Genomic DNA, 21,899 nt, shown 5'->3' with positions numbered 1-21,899 from the left:
TCGGCCACCTCTGCAACTCGTCGAACCCAAGCCTCCCGACGTCCAAATCACTCCAAAGTTACTCCCCAAGCTTCGTGAAGATGTTTTAAGGCTTCCTATAACCTTAAAACTCACTGAAAGGTCCACATTTACTACTACATGAACAGTGCTCACGATCGAGGTTCTCTGGTTTTCGGGTTTAAGATGGTTTCACGTCCAACTAAGGGTATGGATGAGCTCCTGAGCTCACAAAGAACACGAAGACCACCTTCATAGCCTTGATCCGTGACTGGAAGTGAAGGTTTGAAGTTTGTCCGTACAATTGTACGGAAATGGAAAGAAGTCCGAGAGAGGGAGGAGATAGAGAAAGTCAACAGGTTGATTAGGTGTGAGTGTGTGGTCCTAGTTTGGGCTACCAATCAAAACAAACAAAATTTTAAGTTCTAATTGGGTCCAAAAACTTAGGAACTTAACATATCAGTCCACCTCTAAAAGCATGTCACACACCACACCTTAACGTCCAAGGGCAAAATAGACATTTCACATTGACGATAAAATAATTCGGGACGGGCTGTGACAACCTACCCCCTTAAGAAAATTTCATCCCAGAAATTTCCATACAATAATTAATAGTCATAAAACAACCTTGGGTACATATCTCTCATCTGGTCCTCTGTCTCCCAAGTGGCTTCTTCCAACAAGTGATTTCTTCACAAAATCTTCACTAGGCGCACCATCTTATTTCTTAGAACTTTATCTTTCCAATCCAAAATAGTCATTGGCTCCTCATCATAAGACAAATCCGGATTAATTTCCAAAGGTTGACGAAGCATAGAGACATGAAAAACATTGTGCACTTTTGATAACTCTGGAGGCAACTCAAGTCTATAAGCAACCTCACCGACTTGCTCAGTGATCATATACGATCCAATGTACCTAGGACTCCGCTTGCCTTTCTTTCCAAATCGTACCACACCTCTCCACAATGATAGCTTCAAAAATACCCAATCACCTACATTATACATCCGGTTAGTGGCATATATGTCTGCTAGACTCTTCTGTCAATCCTGAGCCGCTTTCAGGTTAGACTTTATCACCTGAACATTCTGCGTAGTCTCATCCACGATCTCAGGGCCCACCAAAACTCTTTCACCAACCTCTGACCAACATAAAGGTGTACGACAAGATTTACCATAAAGTGCCTGAAACGGTGACATACCAATACTTGAATGAAAGCTGTTGTTGTAGGCAAATTCCATTAAATCTAACTGCTTATGCCAAGCGTCACCAAACTGCAATACTGAAGATCTCAACATATCTTCCAACGTCTGAATGGTTCTCTCTGACTGTCCATCTGTCTGAGGATGATATGTTGTACTATAAAGTAATCTTGAACCAAGAGCTTCCTGGAATGCTATCCAGAATTTAGAAGTAAATCTAGGAGCACGATCCGAGATAATACTAACTAGAATCCCATGGTACTTCATGATCTTCGATACAAATAATTCAGCTAATCGGCTTAAAGGATATTTCTCCCTCACAGGAATAAAATGTGTTGACTTAGTAAGCCGGTCAACTATCACCCAAATGCCATCATAACCATTCTGTGTACGAGGAAGCTTGTACATAAAATCCATAGTAATATTTTCCCATTTCCACTGTGGAACGGGAAGTGGCTGCATCAATCCAAAAGGTTTCTTTCTTTCTGCTTTGACTTGTTGACATATGACACACCTACTCACGTATTCAGCAATTTCTCTTCTCATACCTGGCCAATAATAAAATGGTCAAATGGTATGATACATTTTTGTACCTCCTGGATGCAGTGCATAAGCTGAAATATGTGCTTCATCAAGAATTGCTTTCTTTAATTCCATATTATTCGGCATATACATCCTACTCTCCTGCATAAGCATGCCATCGGTTTCTCAAATTCTAAGTCTTTCTTTTTCCCCCGATTCCTAGCTTGAATTATTTCCTGGGTCTCTTCATCATCCATCTGGGCTTCAAGTACACGATCAATTAAAATTGGCTTGACTTGAAAATTAGCAAGTAAGGCTTCCTCTCGATCTTCCACTCCTAACATCACTTCAATGGACCTTAAATTCGCAAGAAGAGGAACATGACAATCATAAATGGCATTAAGTCTAACTGGAGTTTTCCTACTAAGTGCATCAGTCACTACATTCGCATGACTAGGGTGATACTCAATCGTGCAATCATAATCACTAAGCAACTCAATCCACCTTCGTTGCCGAAGATTAAGATCCCTCTGAGTAAAAAGATACTGAAGACTCTTATGATTTGTGAAGATCTTACATTTCTCACATAAAGATAATGTCTCCAAATCTTCAAAGCAAAGATGATAGTTGCTAACTCCAGATCATGAGTAGGATAATTCATCTCATGAGGCTTCAATTATCGTGAAGTATAAGCAATCACCCTACCATGCTGCATCAACACACAACCCAGACCATTTAAGGAAGTATCACTATAGACCTCAAAATTACCACTATCATCTGGGAACAGGTGCATGAGTGAGATAATACTTCAATTGTTGAAAACTTTGCTCACAATTATCATCCCACTCGAATTTATCTTCTTTTTTAGTCAACCTCATTAATGGCAAAGCAATGACTGAAAAATCCTTAACAAACCGTCTATAATAGTCTGCTAGGACATGAAACTCCGTACCTCAGTGATGGTTCGTGGTTGTTCCCAATTCTCCACAGCTGCCACTTTCTGAGAATCCACCTGAATACCTTGAGCAGAAATGACATGTCCCAAGAATGCTACTTGATTCAACACCAAAATTGACATTTGCTAAACTTAGCATACAACTAATGTTCCCTTAATTTCTTCAACACCAAGGTAAGAGGTCGAACATGCTCTGATGTAGACTTAGAGTATACCAGAATGTCATCAATAAAAACAATGACAAACCTATATATATATGGCTGGAATACTTTATTCATCAAATCCATGAAAGTTGCTGGTGCATTCGTTAATCCGAATGGCATCACCAGAAACTCATAATGACCATAACGAGTCCTGAAAGTAGTCTTAAAGACATCCTCACTGCTAATCTTCAACTGGTAATAACCAAACCTCAAATCAATCTTAGAAAACACACAGGCACCTCGAAGCTGATCAAACAAATCATCTATACGCGGCAACGGATAACGGTTTTTAATTGTTACCCGATTTAATTGCCTATAATCAATACATAGCCTCAAAGTCCCGTCTTCCTTCCTTAGAACCAAAACTGGAGCTCACCAGGGTGAAGTACTAGGTTGAATAAAACCTTTATCGATTAATTCTTGCAACTGGACTTTCAATTCCTTCAATTCAGTAGGAGTAATTCTATATGGAGTCAAAGATATAGGATCCGTACCTGGAAGCAAATCAATAGTGAACTCCACATCTCGGTCTAGTGGCAATCCTGATAAATTATCAGGGAATATGTCAGGAAAATGCCTGACTACTCGAACATCCTTCACACTACTAGAAGCAATATCATTCAGCACTACATGAGCTAAATTACCCTAGCAACCTTTCGATAACAACCTTTTTGCTCTTACAGCAGAAATAACATCGTGTCTCACCCCACTACGATCACCCACAAAAGTAACTTCAGGTAATCCAGGATGATGGAAAACAACTGTTTTCCTGTAGCAATCTATCTTGGCACGATTATAATGCAACCAATCTGTGCCTAAAATTACATCAAAATCAACAATATCTAATGGGATAAGATTAGCTAGCATAATCACCTCATCCACCATCACTGGACTGTAGACATTGAAATTTCGGTGGCATAAATGTTAGCCATTGCATTAAGATTACATTTGTAAACATTGAAATTTTAGTGAAATAAATGTTGACCATCGTGTTAAAATTACAACCTTCATTCACTTCACCTACCACCCAAAATTCACCTACAACACCCACCAAAATTCACCTACAACATCCACCAAAACAAATGGATGGTGGTGATTCATTCCCAAAGCCTATAAATAGGCTCCTCCATCAAAGAATCAAGGGAGGAGTTTGGACATACACTTTCTCTACTCCCAAATTGGAAGAGAAATCACACCACACCAAAGCCTTGAAGCCTCGAAACTCTGAAGCTCTCAAGCATATCCCGAAGGATCAAGAAAGCCCTATTCGTTCTTCGTGAAATCCTCCTTCAAGATCAAGCCCTAACGCCCCCTTGAAGAACTTCCACCAATTCAAGATCAAGCCCCGACGGCCCCTTGAAAAAGGTGTTCATCATTCATCAACTGTTCGTCCAAGATCAAGCCTCGACGGCACTTGGATCAACAACACTACATCCACACGTTTCAAAGATAGAATCAGAGGATAAATTTGTAGAAGAGATTGTAACCCCTAAATCATTAATACAAATATTATTTTGTACACGTGTTCTTGTCTCGTTTATCGCAGGAATTCCCGTGTTTACATGGACATCCTGGATATACACAATCAACGTAACATCTCTCCCCTCTAAGCATAGCAAACTCTAAATCATACCCTAGAGGTGTAAGATGAGGTTGTGTCACTTGAGCAAATGTATAAGAAATGACAGAATGTGTAGCACCACAATCAATTAAAACTCTTACAAAGTGACCAAGAATGCTTAACGTACCCATGATCAAGTCCGGATGATTCTGAGCATCCTGCAGAGAGATATTGTTAATACGTCCCTGGGCTTGTTGTCGTCCCCCACGACCTCTATTAGTTTGATTACCTCGTCCCAACACACCTCGCCCCTGATTTGGCTGACCAGATTGCCTTGAAGATCATGCACTACTGGAAGCAATCTCTACCTATTGGGGATGTCCTCCCTGATACCATTAAGATCCACTAGCTAGAATGGAAGAATGAGACGTATACCATCCAGGATACTAAGAATACCCACTCTGGTAATAAGGATCCTACGAAAACTGATACTGCCCTGAAGCATAAGGAGCGGCATCGCCCTAATGGTAAGCACCACCTCGACCCATCTGACCATAACTACCAAACCCTGGAACTTGATGGATTGGCATTGATGGTGGCATAGAAGGCTGCTAGGGCCTTTGCTGACTCTGGGGACAATTTATAGCTTTATGTCCCATCTGCCCATAAGTAAAACATCCACTACTGCCTCTCCTACACTCCCCAAAATGCCTATTATTACATCTGCGACACAAATGAGCACTTCCTCTTCCATCATATCCCTGCCTCTGGAATCTAGGACCCCCTGAAAATCTACTACCTCTTCTCTGACCAGTGGCACTAAAACCTCCGATAGAAAAACTGGAACTAGTTCCACTCCTTTTAAAGCTCTGAGTCTTGCGAGGTTTATGAGAAGACTGACCTTTACCTTTATCATCTCTCCTCTGATTCCCATCATTTTCTTCCTCTTCACTATCACTGGGCATATTCTCTAAATCTTCAATTCGTAGTAGAACCTCATAAAACTCTTGGTAAGTAGCACGGGAAGTTGTGGTCGCCATAGAATGCCACTTCTTTTTAGTACCCAATCTGAAGCGATGAAGCATCTCAACCGGATTAGCAGCAACTTCTGGATGATAGCAAGATAATCAGTAAACCTCCTGTAGTACTCATTAGTCGTCGTCTTCCCCTACTTCAGATTTGTAAACTCTTGTTTCTTACGATCTATATACTCTAGAGGAATGAATCTCTTATGGAATAGCTGCTTAAAAACCTCCCAATCAGCAGCTTCTTCGGGTGACAACTGATAAGACTCCTGTCTCCACCAGGATGCAGGCTACTCCCCTAAAAACCAAGTAGTCGTCTCAACCCACCTATCCTCCGGAAGATTTCCCTGTCTATTCATCAAACGGAAAGTCTTGTGAAGATGATTAATTCATTTCTCTGCTCCTTCAGATCCTTCATTACCCATGAAATGATTAAACTTCAAATTTTGAACAATCTCAAGAGGTGTCCTTTGGGGAGGATGAAGAGAAGATTGAATAGCATTAGCAATAACTTCTCCTAACTAAGCGATATCAGGGAAACTAGGCTCAACAAAAGGAAATGGATCTCTACGAGGTGGCATAATTCTGACAGAAGACATCAAAATAATTAGAAGATTTACATGACTGCAAACCTAGGCTCTGATACCAAACTAACACACCCCGAACTAAATCAGGGCATGCTGGCCATCACGTGAGGGTTGACGTAACCATGTGCACAATGCGGAAGCAATAGAGATATAAGGAATTACGAATAAACAAAAACCAAATCAACTAAAGTACTATATAAGATAAGGTACAAGTGCAAGATTAAGTGTGAAATACACAATCAAAGCATAAATAGCCTAAGTGCAGTCAGGTAGGACAAGTACTAATTACACAACACCTAAAGGTGATCCTACATTTATGATGTTCTGTTAGAACCACCGTCGAAATCCCCGTGAGCCACCAAAGCACTTCTACCTAAAACCTGGAGGGGCACAAAATAGAAAGTGTGAGTGTGCAAAAACAAAGCTTTTCAAGATCATTTCATTTCTCAAAACTTCTAACCCCTCGTGGTAAAACCTGTATAATTTCCCAGAAAAAAAAAATATATATATATAATAATAGAAATCATGCTCAGGATGAAAACTCATAGAAATAGGGTAAATCGCCAAAATGGTTCCTGAGATTTGCATAACTCATCACTTTGGTCCCTGAGATTCCAAATCGATAAAAGTGGTCCCTAAGATTGTCCACCATCCATCATTTTGGTCCTTCCGTTAAAAACTCAGTTAATTGTCCCAGAGCTCTTTGCCGGAAGTTTGGGCAATTTTCAAAGTTTCGTAACTCAATCATTTCTTAACCAAATTCGACCCATAATATATCAAAATGAAGATAGGTAAGTGTATAATAAGATTATACCTATTTCAAAGCCCAATGGTTGCTGGAGATGGTGGGAAAATAACCTCAAAGTTGACTGGTCCGAGTGAAAACTTGAAAACTCGCCGGAAACTGGGTAAACTTTAAACGTTCATAACTTCTTCAATACTCAATGAAATCAAGTGATTCAAAAATGAAAATCATACTTCTCGATGAGATGAAGAGAATAGTACCTTTTTTAACAGCTAAATCGTCATGGTTTGGCCGAAACAACAGCTCAAATGTGGCTATTTTGGTCTCGAGTTAGCCACTTTCAAGCCGTTTTTTGGCCAAACCACGACGAGTTAGCTGTTAAAAAAGGTACTATTCTCTTCATATCATCGAGAAGTATGATTTTCATTTTTCAATCACTTGATTTCGTTGAGTATTGAAGAAGTTATGAATGTTTAAAGTTTACCCAGTTTTCGACGAGTTTTCAAGTTTTCAATCAGACCAGTCAACTTTGAGGCTATTTTCCAGTAATCTTCGGCAACCATTGGGCTTTGAAAAAGGTATAATCTTATTCTACACTTTCCTATCTTCATTATGATATATTATGGGTCGAATTTGGTTAAGAAACGATTGAGTTATAAAGCTTTGAAAATTGCCCAAACTTCCGGCCAAGAGCTCCGGGACACTTAACGGAGTTTTTAACAGAATGACCAAAATGATAGATGGTGAACAATCTCAAGGACCACTTTTATTGATTTGGAATCTCAAGAACCAAAGCGATGAGTTTTGCAAATCTCAGGGACCATTTTAGTGATTTACCCTATAGAAATATACCATGCCAAAGTATCTCAATGAAATGTCATAATTAATCCAGTTAAAATATATCAATGCCAGACATCATATCAGCCGGATCCACCTAACGTCACCTGCGTGGCTGAGTATATAGCTCATAACCAATCTCAATCATATCAAATCCTGCACACGAGTCGAAACCACCTAAAGTGGTCTGTACGACAAGACTAGGTGTAAAATAAATATGCTCTAGTGCTACGATCACATGAAGGTTGTACGAATGATCGCGGGTCACCTACGAGTCAGAACCACCTAAAGTGGTCTATACGACAAGTCTGTGCACCTAACTTGGATCCAAGGTGAGCATATGGTGCTGGAGGTGAACATCACGTGAAGGACTGTGCCCTAACTCTGGGCGGGCGCACTAATACCGAGGTGCAGGTTTATAAGCTCTCAATACATCACATCATATCTCGCATAACTGACGTAATCTCATATTGTTAATTTATGAACTTACCTGGCACTTACCTGTGCGTCCGCATCACCAATCATAATTATATGAAACTATTAATGCATAAATAAAATAAGCAGATACTTTGCATGGCATTTCAAAACGTATAATCATTCAAATTCATTTTCTGGGAAAAATCTCAAGTATATAGGTATATACTGAAAACAAAAAGCCCACTCACTGATATTTCGGAGGGTCGTAGCCCCCGAGCCTTGATTGATGGCGCTCATCCTTAGGATAAGTCTCACCTATATGCGAAATAACTGAATAAAAGTCATTTAAAGCACATATACAAAACTAGGAAATAACTTCTCATACAATACTCAAATGGGGTGTTTGAATAAACCAACGTGATTTACTCAACACCATGAACATCCCCATATTTTTAGAAAAAAATTCTGAGCACCCACGCGCTGGCCAAGGCATAGCAAACGGATTCCCTAACGGCGTTAGGGAATATTCCGTTAAATAAGCATATACCATTAATTATACCTGACGCCGTCAATCGCCGTTAGGAATATTCAGTCAAAGTTGACGGAATATTCGTCTTCTTCTCCAGCGAGTCACCGAATTCAGTCACCGTCGCTAGAAACTACGAAAAATTTCTAAACTTCATATCTTCTTCATTTCTCAACCTAAATTCATGAAACTTAAACCAAAATGAAGCTTACAATGAGTAGAACAAAACCTTACCAATTTTAATCCCTAAAATCCACGGGATCTTGCCGGAAAAAGGCACGATAATCCGGCCACCTCTGCAACTTGTCGAACCCAAGCCTCCCGACTTCCAAATCACTCCAAAGTTACTCCCCGAGCTTCTGAAGATATTTTAAGGTTTCCTATGACCTTAAAACTCACTGAAAGGTACACATTTACGACTGCATGAACAGTGCTCACGATCGGGGTTCTATGGTTTTCGGGTTTTCGAAGGTTTCGCGTCCAACTAAGGGTATGGATGAGCTCCTGAGCTCATAAAGAACACGAAGACCACCTTCACAGCCTTGATCAGTGACTGGAAGTGAAGGTTTGAAGTTTGTCCGTCCAATTGTACGGAAATGGAAAGAAGTCTGAGAGAGGGATGAGAGAGAGAGAGTCAATGGGTTGATTGGGTGTGAGTGTGTGGTCCTAGTTTGGGCTACCAATCAAAACAAACAAAAGTTTAAGTTCTAATTGGGTCCAAAAACTTAGGAACTTAACATATTGGTCCACTTCTAAAAGCATGTCACACACCACACCTCAACGTCTAAGGGCAAAATAGACATTTCACACTAACGATAAAATAATTCAGGACGGGCTGTGACAATTGTCATACAAAACATAAATTTAAAACTACTATTTGGATGATCCTAGTCCATTCCGCAAGACTTCATAACGTCATCGGTTGTAACCTCCCTCCAACGCATTATCCATCAACTTCATCAACTGTTCATTCATATCATCATCAAGAGTATACTTACACTGTTACACATATATGCAAATAATTAATTTCAACATATAACTAAAAATTTCACGAGCTTAATTGTTAATCCATCAAGAATAATATACTCACTAATACTTCATCCATCACAGCCTTCTTCACATTTCTAGGTACATCTTTCCAAGAACGCCACTCAGCAGTGGGACAATCATTCCCCATGGCTACAGCGATCGCATGCGCAAACTCAAAATGATCCCTTAAATCATGCGGGTTGGCATCACGTACAATCTTACCCTTGTTCTTATCCGCCATCCTAGCACGAACAGAATTTTGAAGAATAAGGATAATAGAATTGTGAAGAATTAAGACAGCAGAAACGGATATTTATAGGTGGGTTAGGACCTTTGCGCGACAAATTCTTTGTCGCGCAAACACCTGTATTAAATTCGGTATTAATTCCTCAGATTCACCTGCAGTAAATGGTCAAAACTGACAGGAACTTGCACGACGAATTATTGGTCGCACAAATTCTCCATTTTGTCACTCAAGTTTTTCACACCACCCCGCGTTTTCATGCTCACTTTACCCGACGCCAGAGATTATTCGTCGCGCAAAGTGTTCTTGAGCGACGAAAATCTTCGTCACACAATTTTTTGAGATTATTCGTCGCGCAAAGTGTTCTTACTCGACGAAACTATTCGTCACGCTATTTTGGGCGACGAAGTTTATTTTTCATTGCTCAAGTACGTCTTGCACAACGAAATATTGTTCATTATGTAAGCTGTTTTTTCTACTAGTGTAAGGACAAGAGATAAAAAACAAAAACAAAAACAAAAACTTACTCAACCCAAAGCGCGTGCGCATGCAAGCAGTGCAAAAGCAAGCATCTACCAATTCAACAGAAAACCAATAGTGCAAAAGCAGCACACAAATTACTTTTTAAATATTTCATTAGGAAGGAAAAAGTTGAGCGAGAGAGAGAGAGAGAGAGAGAGAGAGAGAGAGAGAGAGAGAGTGTGTGTGTGTGTGTGTGTGTGTGTGTGTGTGTGTGTGTGTGTGTGTGTGTGTGTGTGTGTGTGTGTGTGTGTGTGTGTGTGTGTGTGTGTGTGATTGTGAGGGTAGAGGGAAGAGAATGCCAACTAAATCCATTCAAACTGACATCAACAAACCCCAAAAAAATTTAGAGAGAGAGAGAGAGAGAGAGAGAGAGAGAGAGAGAGATTTGAGATAAAAAAAAAAAATATATATATATATATATATATATATATTGCTGACATCAATACATGACCACCACTTAGCCCTACACGTGGAGTAGCCTCTCATCATCACCCCATGTTCAAATTATGGAATTCTTTATTAATTTTAACCCCCTAACCAGCTAAAATCTATATATATATATATTAGATTATGATCCTCAATGAAAGCACATTAGTTTTTTTTGCTGCTTTTCTGATCTTTCATTTATTCTTTTGTTGTTACTTTTGTATTGAATAAATTAAAGGAAAGTAAAATAAATTGTTTGAAGTAATGTTAAAGAACAAATTGGAATGTGAAAATTATTATTCTAACTCTGTAAGAATATAAATATTATTGTCAGTGATTCATATGATAATGAGAAAAGAGCTCAAATTTTGAATCTTTTAGTGTTCAGTTTATAAAATAGTCAGTGTTCAGTTTAAAAATTAGTGATAGTGCTAATGTTCGATTTTAAGAAACATTCAATGTTTAGTTTACGAAATAGTGACAATACTAGTTTACGAAATAGTGATAATACTAGTGTTTGGTTTAAGAAATAGTCAGTGCTTAGTTTACGAAATAATGATAGTACTATTACTTGGTTTAATAAATGGTCTATTTAGTTTACGAAATAGGGATAGTACTAGTGTTAGATTTAAGAAATAATCAGTATTTAGTTTACAAGATGTTCGGTTAAAGAAATAGTCAGTGTTTAGTTTACAAAATAGTAATAGTACTAGCGTCTAGTCAGTGTTCAGTTAAAGAAGTAGTGATAGTATTAGTGTTCCATTTAAGATATAGTCAGTGTTTAGTTTAAGAAATATTGTTCAGTTTAAGAAATAGTGTTTGGTTTAAGAAGTAGTCAATGTTCATTTTAAGAAATAGTGTTCAGTTTAAGAGGTAGTCAATATTCTGTTTAAGAAATAGTGACAGTATTAATGTTCATAAAACTGAATAATGAATTTTTTCTTTATTTTTGATCATGTAATATTATTACTTAGTTTGTTCTAAAAAAATTAAAAGAATGGTCAAATAAACAAATAATAAAATAAAATAAAATAAAAAAATAAAATGTTTATGGAGTGAGGTGAAAGGAGAGAGGAGTGGGGAGAGGTGAAAAAAGGAACGTGATCCTCTTCGGATCCCTTTCCACCTAATCCACCAAGTCCGGAATTCAGACCGTTGAAATTTGATCAAACGGCTACAGATTAGGTGGAAAGGGATCCGGAGAGGATCCATTTCCTTGAAAAAAAAAGAGAGAAAGTTGATCAGAATATGTGAAAGAGGGAGAGAGAGAAAGAGGTTGAACGGTTAAGTGAGGAAGAGTGTGTGTATGTGTGTGATGTGACGCGTGTCAGTATTTGTTGGCTTTTTTTTATTATTATTATGTAAAACTTTTGTCATATTCATTAAAATTTGAACCCTTTTTTTTATTAAAGTTTAAGCGTTTTTTATTAAATAAAGTTAGTAGATAGTTTTTGGTTAATTAAAAGTTTTGAAAAGCCATTTTCATTAAAACTCCTTAAAACAAATGGTAGTTTATCATGAAGATGCTACTTATTACCAAAATTGTTGATTGGTTAAATAAGTATGAATGACTAAACGATCTCAAAATTGAATGATTTTTGTAGATATGATCTTTAAATGAAAACAAAAAATAAGCGGTTCCAAGTTATGATATTCAGAGATGAGAATAGGATACGCACATGTCGAAGAAATCCGTTGTCCAGAGAGAGAGCAGCAATCAAGGTTTATATTAATTGCCAAGTTTGCGCGAAGTCTTTGAAGCATATTTGGGCAAGTGGGTTGAACTTAATCGCTACAAGCAGTTATATATGAGGTCAATGCTTGTTGGGATCTTAGGCCATCTCCAACCGAAGGGTCTAGAGGACCAGAAGGCTGAAAATAGCCCGAAAATTGTCTACAACCGAGTGCTAGGCCAAAGGGCTCGTGAGCCCCACAGGACAAAAAAGGGTCAAATGGCTAACCTGTTGGCCCAATCCAACCAGGCCACAAATTTGAATGCAACGGTTAGCTAACGTTAACTAGCTGTTAAATTTGAATTTTTTTTTCTTTTTTTACAAAATTTTTTTTAAAAAAATTAAAATTTCTATTTTTTCCCTATAACTTCCTAAGCCATTAAACAACATTAAATAACATTAAGTAACATGAAACAACATTAAACAATATTAAATAACATTAAATTAACAACATAAAAATTATACAACATAAAAAAACATTTAACAACATGAAACTTAAACAACATTTTTAAAAACATTTAACAACATAAAACTTAAACGCCTACTCCATGCTTCTTTTGGCCCAAAGATGTGCAACAAGATCTTGTTGTAGGTACTTGTTTATGGCACGAGAACGTATCATCCTATAGCGCCTCATGTACTCATTTAAAGAGATACTACCAATTCTTGGATTCAAAGGCAAATTAAGCCCATCATATATTTTTGCACGAGCCCTTCTTGACCTATTTGAATCATCTTGGTCGTCATCAGACTCTCCATCAATATACCCATCTCGCTCATCCTCCACAATCATGTTGTGTAATATGATGCAAGACATTATGATGGAGTCCAAATTTTCTCGACTCCACCCTCTTGCTGGTTCCTTGATGATCTTTCACCATGCTTGTAGAATATTGAAAGCTCTCTCAACATCTTTCCGGTATGCCTCTTGTTGTAAGGTAAACCAATTTTCGGCATCATTCACTGAGTTTGGAATTGCTTGGACAAGTGTCGCCCACTTTGGGTAGATGTCATCTGCCAAGTAATACCCCATATTGTATTGACGCACGTTGATGTAGTAGTCAAGTTAAGGTGACTTACCTTCCATCAGTTTATTGAAGATGGGTGAACGCCCAAGAATTGTAATATCATTTTGGGATCCAAGGACTCCAAAGAAAGCATGCCATATCCATGTGTCATACGAGGCAACCGCCTCTAACACAACAGTTGGCCTTCTCGACCTTCTGCTAAGGCTTCATTGCCATCCAGTGGGACAGTTCTTCCAATTCCAATGCATGCAGTCTAATGACCCTATCATGACCGGAAACCCACGGTCTTCAGCTTTGCGAAGAAGCCGATCCAAATCTTCTTGATTTGGCTCGCGGAGGTACTCCTCTTTATAAAGTTGAACAATTGTGTTACAGAATTCAACAAGAGTATCAAGGCATGTAAACTCAGACATACCATATGTTTCATCCATCGAATCAGCTGGGGAGGCATAGGCCATCATTCGTAGTGCAACAGTAACCTTCTGATGAGGTGAGAAACCAGGGCGGCCTACTCTGTTGTAAAGACCTGTATTTTATATTTATAAAAAAAAATATTTATTTTGATCAAATAAGTCTAATAGACTTTTAAAATATTATTTGACTTAAAAACTATATTTTTAAATTATTCATTTTAATTTTGTAAGACCATCTCCAACCCTGGGCTAAAAGCCAAATTACCCCCCCCCCAAACACGCTCCAACCCATGCTAAAATTTTAGGCTAAATGCCAAATGCTATTTCTGGGCCAAATACCCCCCAGCTTTCCCCCCAGGCTAAATGCGAAATATTTATCGGAATTTAAATTTTTTTAGATTAAAATGTTCATAAAATTAATTTACAATAATCTACATATATTTTTTTTTTTTTAAATTGATTTAAGAAAAAAATTGAGGCTAATTTCATTCTTTAATAATTCCGGGCTAAAATTTTAAGGTAGAAGGGTTGGAACAGAAAAGATGTTTCTGGGCTAAAAGCTAAATTTTTCGGGCTAAAAAATTTGGCTTTTAGCCCAAGGGTTGGAGATGGTCTAATGGTTTATATTCTTTTTACTAGTTTATATTTTATTTGTCTTATGAGGTGTCTCAATTTCTAAGGCAGCCATTAGTGGTGCTTACTAAGCACTCTTTCAAGCTGGACGTGTGAAGTTTATAGATGGCCAAAGAAATATATGGATAAGGGTGGCTGGGGTGTTACCAGCAAGGTGCTCTAAGTGCTTGTTCAGCACTCTAAGAAGCTACTACCTTCTCCGACTATAAATAGGGAGCTACACCTGCATTTCTTTTTAGACATTAGTATCTTACGGGGAAAAGAGAGTGAGAGAAAGAGAAGGGTGTAAGAAACCAGAAGCTGAGGTGCTTCTTAATCGGCGATGTCAAATCTGTAGCAGGGTAATGATTCTCATATTTTCTTTAGTCTTTCCATAGCTCTATATATTGTAGAACTCAGTCGTGTTTCATCTCTGTTGGTTTGTATTATATATGTAAGTATATCTGCATAGATGTTTGGCTATCAGACTTTACAATTGGAGATCATCTTACCTGCACAAAAGTGATAGGACTAAACCTATATATAATTATCACATGCTAAATATTATCTCTTCCCTTTATTAGAGGTTGTTGTATAAAAGAGGACTTGAGCATATTAATTCGAACAGAGAAACTATATATGTATATGTTGGTATTCATGCATATAACTTTGCACAAGCCAGAGCAAACCAAGCTAGCTTTCTCGGCATGGAACTATCTGCATATGCATAGGTATAGTTTCAACTGTATCAAGTAAAGCATGTGTTTGGAGTTGATCAATATATAATAACTTGTGAATTAGTATTGCGGAATCGCTAAACTTAGTTATGTTAATTAGGATTAGAGTTCATGTCATGCATTTGGTGATTTGCTTATATATGTGGTTTAATATACTTATTCATTACTCATATGTATGTTCCCAGCTTATACACCAAGAAGACAGCATGCATATTTATATTTGTATTTCACATGTCCCTTGTTCTACAAGTTGTATTCATTCAAACGTTCTCTTATGACCATGTTATTATTTTAGATCAACCAAAAGGGCATTTGAAATGGGTGTTGTTAAGTTAGTAATCTCAAGTGCTTTGACTGGGATTAAAGTTCTTGTCTTGCATATAGTGATTTTCTTACACTTGTGAATAGGAGCTTATCACAGTTGTGGTTTCTTGTGTTATTATCTCGGAGCTATGCTTTGGAATCTAAGTAAGGGAAATACGGCAGACCTTTACGGAGATTGATTTTATTAAATTTCGTGAAATATTATATTCTTCTTATTAATCTTCTTGTTGATTAATGGGATCTAGTTTGCTAATTGGATAAATACTACTCTTGGGTGTTTACTTGTTATTGGTTATGGAATTATTGGTGAAGTTATATTCGCTGAGAATATGTTGTGGTACATGTGAATGATGAAATGAGATTATTTGTGCATATTACTCATGTATGAGAATAGTTGGATGTTCGGTGTTGAGAAAGGAACTGGAAATTAGGGTAGTTGGAAAGGATTTTTTGTGTAGTTAAGCCAAACTCTTAGTAGGTACCAAGTCTTAGGCGAGCCCACAGTGCACAGTTTCTTTAAGGGTAATTCGGGATTGGCGACGAAGGGTTTTGGCAAGATGATTAACAAAAGGGGAAATTGGGATGATTGAGTTACATGGGGTTAATTTGTATAATAGAACATTCAAACCACCACTGCAGAGGTAAAATGCATAGTATGGGACGTGCAGGTTCACGTGTTTTATTATATGAATTAACAGGTAGAGATGAAGAGTATCGTATCGTACTCATGCATTGTTGATTTGGTACTTGATTACAAGATTTTATGACACTTAATTTAATATTGTCAATTTATTGTGATAAGGTTATGTCCCTACTGAGCTGTTGAAGCTCACCCCTCTATTGTTATGCAGGTTTAAGAACTATACAGTCAAAAAAGGGTAGACGAGATGAGAACGGATTAAGTGTGAGGGTAGAATTTTGTATTTATTTATTTAGCCTTGTAAAGAATTATTGAGTTATTTTAAATAAGAAGAATTTTATTTTTCACTCCGTTATTTCAGTTTTATTTTAATTAGTTAGCTTTTATCTCACGTTTTAGATTCGGAGTTATTTTTCCTATTGACCCCGGGTCCAGGGCGTGACATCTATCCAGCTTCTGTTGAAAGTATGGATTGACCTGCTGGACATCATGAAGTAAACGCTCGAAGACATGACGCCTCGTCAGGAAGCGACGAGCAACAGAGCCACCCCATTAAGGTTGTTCCTCAATTGGTTGAGACACTATGACCGCAGCCATGGCTGCCACATATTGTGTATTGCACCATGCTTCATCTTCTTCATCAGACTCCTCATCTTCTCATCTCATCTGCGCCCATTTTTCTTCCAATTCGGAATTAGATGAGGACCCCTAGTTGGAATCCGAAGAGGATCCAAAGTAAAAAATTCAAATCCAACGGCTAGTTGACGTCAGTTACCGTTGCATTTGAATTTATTTTTTTCGGCCAAAATTTTTAAAAAAAATATTAAAAAATTCTCATTTTTTCCTTTAATTTAAGTTATTGTAGTTTTTAAATTTAAATAATAAATTATGTTTGACCCTATAACCTTCAGTTGAAGATGATTTTTTATCACAGAGTTATTTTTGACATATGGCTCTCTAGGCTCCTTCGGTTGAAGATGGCATTTGTCTCCATCTCTGGGTCTATTGCCCCGCACCGAAGCCCGAACGGGTGGTGATAGGAAGTCTTATATATGTTTCCTTGATTGGACTGGGGCATGTCAAGCCGATTTTCCCGGTGGACTCCTACCAATGAGAGGCCGGTTAAGAATTGCAAAAGTGCGCTTGACCAGCCCCGTTAGTATAGTGTAGTTTAGTTATACGGAAGAGTTACTTTTACTGTTGGATGGTTATGGCACAAGTCCCTTGTTGTTGAAATTTAGTTTATTAAAGTTGGTTGCTTAAATGTTGTTACTTAGTGGATTTTGAGAGTTTAAGGCAGTTGTTGAGTTAATTATGTTATTTTCTCTTTGCTTTTTTAGGCTCCAATTAAATCGGGGCGATAGCTGAGCAAATTATTTATGCAATTTCAAATTGTGGATAGTGACGGTCACGAAAGTTACGGGATGATCTCAATCTAAGTTTCTAAACTCCAATCTCTTCTTCTCCACTAACAAGAAGAAAACAAGAAATCATACTGAACTGAAGCCTAATTATTAAGCGGATGTATTGTCAATAAGTGCAAGTTGGTTAGATGTTGTCATGGGATGGGAAGAAAGATAACAAAAGAAAGGAAAGACCTGAATGGACTGAAATATAATAGAGTCGTAAGGTCATTGGATATTCCTTAAAATATCCAAAAATTCGAAATTCAAAAGGGGGTTTTTCCTTTCCATCAGTTTTGAGCCCCATAATCCCATATGGCCAATGTATACTCTCATCACCTCATTTCATCTATTTGCGCACTTATATCGTCTCCTTATCGTTTTGATGTAACTTTCTCAACTCCCATCTTCATACATTACACTACTCTTTTCATGGTTTCTAACTTTCTTTTGTTTCTTTCCTTCAATCGGCCTAATATAATTACATTCCTTTTCTTTTTCTTTTCTTCTTAACAAGGTTATGACGATCTTTAAACGTAGGAGAATAAAGCACCACTTTAGAGATATAACAAAATAATATACAGTTCATATGTGAGAGGTTTAATGTTAATTTAATCTTTTGTGAATGTTAAACTCTCTCATTTCTGCATTTAATTCAATTTTTTACGGAAGTCTAAGATATAATAAAATAATATTACATGTGTCCGAGGTCCAAAAGAATAACCAATAGATTTGTTTCTTCTTTTGCCTACAATTAAAATTTTCATTCGATCTTTTTTTCTGCAAGAGGGTTCAGCCTAGCTAGGCTCCCCGACATTAGTAAGTGGAGGGTGCATGCCTCTGATGGCCATTGCCTGCTTTACAGTATCTGATGCCTAACGAAAATACCTACTTCACTCAAAAGTTGTAATTCCTGAAAGTAAGTTGTGAGGTGGAGGACAACTAGTCATGACTACTCGTGCATGATGGACGTGAGTCAACCCAAAAGAAATTCGTATAAAAAAAGAAGAAATCGCGCAGCCCAATAGAAAGACAAGACGAAGGAAGGCTAGTTTCACATGCATAATATATTGCTGTGTGATGACTTCAAAAATAACGTTGCAAAAGCCTGCAACTAAACGAATGTTCTGCACTCTGCAGTGTAACGTTCGATTAGTTAGTGCCGTGATTGCAAAACGAAGGGATGCAATGCAATGCATATGGCATTAGAACGTGACAAATAATAGAGAGCGGATTTGGAAACAACTAAACGTCTGTCCTGTTGTGCGGATTAAGACAAAAACAAACTTAATGAGGGTGCGTCGTGTGTGTTTCTTTTGTCTTCTCATGCCATAAAATATTGACAGAGACGGACAATGCATAACTATGCGTGTAGAGCAAATTCTACTATGAAATTATTCTCACTCATACTATGATATATCAGCCAGTCTGTTTTGCCTTTGTGCACTTCTTTTCTTTATTTTTTTAATTAATTCGATTAAGACATCATCACTTGAATGTGTCAATTTCTTTACGGACTTAAGATGCTTATTAAACATGTTATGTGACACAAATACAATAAATCTTACCACGACATATAAATTCAAAGTTCATAGTTATTTGGTAATAGAGGAGTAGTCAATTCATTATAAGTTGATGCAAGATATTTTTCTCTTCGATGTAGTGGAACTTTAACTTAACATTTTTACACGATCCCAATTAGGGAACAGTCCAACTCATTCTAAGTCCTTGCAAAGTTTCTGAATTCTCCAATGTGGACTTTAACTTGACATTCTCACACGCCCTTTTATGTATGACAAATTTTTTAGTCTAACATGCAGTGGCGGATCCAAGAAAAATATTTCGGGCGGTCACATATAAAAGTTTATAAACATTTCTTAGACATATAATAACCTTAAAAATTAAACTATAGTTCCATCATTCATAACTTATAGAACAAATAACAATACAAGTTACAATAGTCCCTGATGCATTTTCATATTTTAAAAACGTTACATTATAGCTTCATTGTCAATGGAAGAAAAAACATTCCTCTCAATATAAACCACCATGCTATAACTCAACCATTGAAGGAAAAAACTCTCTCCACTGAAGCAGTAGCAACTGGTAGAACCAAAGCCAATGTAATTAGCAAATACACATGATTATATACTCTATTCCTTCCTGTGTCCACCATTTTTTTGCAAGGCAACCAATTCCTTTCAATTGAGAAAATTCACTATTTGAACGCATATCAATAATATAATGCCCAATTTGATCTTCAAGTGCCAAGAGTTGACAAGTAGTAAATTCATTCGGATAAAATTGTGCAAAACATATTAGCTTTTGTTCATCAAAAGCCAAGAATGAATCATTTGGGCTCAAACTTGCCAAACAAAGAAGCAACTCTGTAATTACCTCATCAAAACAACTATTTAATTCCACAAGTTGCTTATCAACGATAGCAACAAAGATCTCCACATTATAATGATGGAAGTTTATGAATTCATTTGGATGTGCTTTTAAAATGACTTAAAACGCTTCTGGTGAAAATATTTTTGGAAACAATCCTTAGTAAAAATATTAGTAAATCCTGGAAAAGCACTTAAAGTGCTTTCGGGAAAAAGCACATAACTGGTGCTTCTTGTAGAAATCACTTAAAGTGCTTTTAAAACCCAAAAACATTTTCTCTAAAAGCGTTTTCAGTCATGTTAAAAGCACATCCAAATGAGCCCTATGATTCTTTGAGCTCCATGCCGTGATCTCCCTCAAGTAACATATCCATCATCCATGCGTTTATTGTATTGGCTCTTGGTGTTTATTTATTTTTTATTAAACTAAGGGTCCAAAACTAACAAAGTAATATTTATTAAAAAAAATTAATAATAAGAAGAGCCACTCTTACAGTTGGAGGGCATGTATGAAGCCAACTCCAATCTTCAAAGGGGCACCACCAAAGTTATCCATTGACATTCACCGAAGTTCGGGGGGTCAGCACTCGAGTTATCTATGGACATTCACCGATGTTCGGAAGCTCAGCTGACCCCCCTGCCCCTCAATGCATCCACTTCTACTAACGCGTGAACAATTTTAACTGATCGCATGGAGTATATGTGGTTGCTGGCTTCATATGTGGACAAACTTGCTCTAGTATCATAAAAGATGAGATTCCACACCAAAACCAATTTGAAATGAGTAAAGCAGAAATTAGGTTTTGAGAAAAGTAACAAGGGCGACCTCGAACAACCAGTAAAACAACACAAAATTCACAAGTAGCTCTTTGATCTAATCAATCAGTCGGAGGTGTCGAACAACCTGTGGGTTCTGCTGTGCAATTCAAAATTCTTCGTATACCCTTTTGAAAGTAAAGAGGCGTTCATTCGATTTTAAACTTTGTAACCCCTTACTTAATATGAAACACTTCAGAAACATATTCGACAAGCTATAGTTCGAATTCATATATACAGACATGTTCCACCTGACTCTTATTAAAAGGGTGCAGCTGCAAACCAAGAGGTATATGGCTTGGAATGCTTGTTGAACCATTTCAGAAATAGACACTTAAACCTCTATAAATAGAGGACGAATTCATTTACTACCCTACAAATCATATACAAGTGCTACAAGAAAAAGCTTTTAATTCTCTCCAACATTTCATTGATATCCAAAAGCACCAACAACAAAATTTTGCAACTTTTGTTCTTGTTTAACCTTGATGTTCTTGTTATTTTTTGGTCCGGGTTTTGTAATAGGAGTGTGCACAACCTTAACTAAGCTTTGCATCCACAAAAATTCGTATCTTCCTTTGGCACACAAGTTGTGGGGGTGAATTGTCTACAAATAGCATAAGCCTTTTTTAAGTACAAACGGTATTCTACACTAATCCACACTAAGGAGGAGGGAGAGGGCTTGAACTCGGGATGCAATGAGTTAAAAATGAATAGCCGAACTACCACGACAATCCACCACATAACCATGACTCACTAGCCTTAAATATAAATATTCAACAATAACTTTATGTAAGGTTTCTTAATCCTCCGATATGGAACCTTAACTTCACATCCTCTAAACACTTAACATATGGACATTAGGTTTTGAGTGTATCTACAAAAACTTGTCAGAATCAAATAGTAAATTGCATACATATATGATTGATCTTTGACTAACGTGTTATAGAGCTCATAATATTGGTCTTCTCAATGATAAAGAAATCGCACAATAAACTATCCCCA

At 37.3% G+C, this 21,899-nt stretch overlaps 1 protein-coding gene across 4 annotated transcripts in view; it reads left to right on the top strand.

The window, feature by feature from the left end:
• The first annotated feature begins 280 nt into the window (after positions 1 to 280).
• Positions 281 to 21,899, top strand: part of LOC126621479 (phytolongin Phyl1.1-like) — an 86,439-nt gene continuing 64,820 nt past the window's right edge. For 2 of the 4 annotated variants that reach the window (XM_050289980.1, XM_050289982.1), the window contains exon 1: positions 281 to 291. The gene's annotated coding sequence lies outside the window, so the exon portion shown is untranslated. Of the gene's footprint in view, positions 292 to 9,142; positions 9,154 to 21,899 lie in introns of those variants that run through there. The other 2 variants (XM_050289979.1, XM_050289981.1) reach the window with 1 other exon arrangement.

This window comes from Malus sylvestris, chromosome 5 (assembly GCF_916048215.2).
Source record: "Malus sylvestris chromosome 5, drMalSylv7.2, whole genome shotgun sequence".
NCBI lineage: Eukaryota > Viridiplantae > Streptophyta > Magnoliopsida > Rosales > Rosaceae > Malus > Malus sylvestris.
Note: the sequence above shows the minus strand (reverse complement) of the source record. Positions and strands in the feature narration are given on the sequence as shown.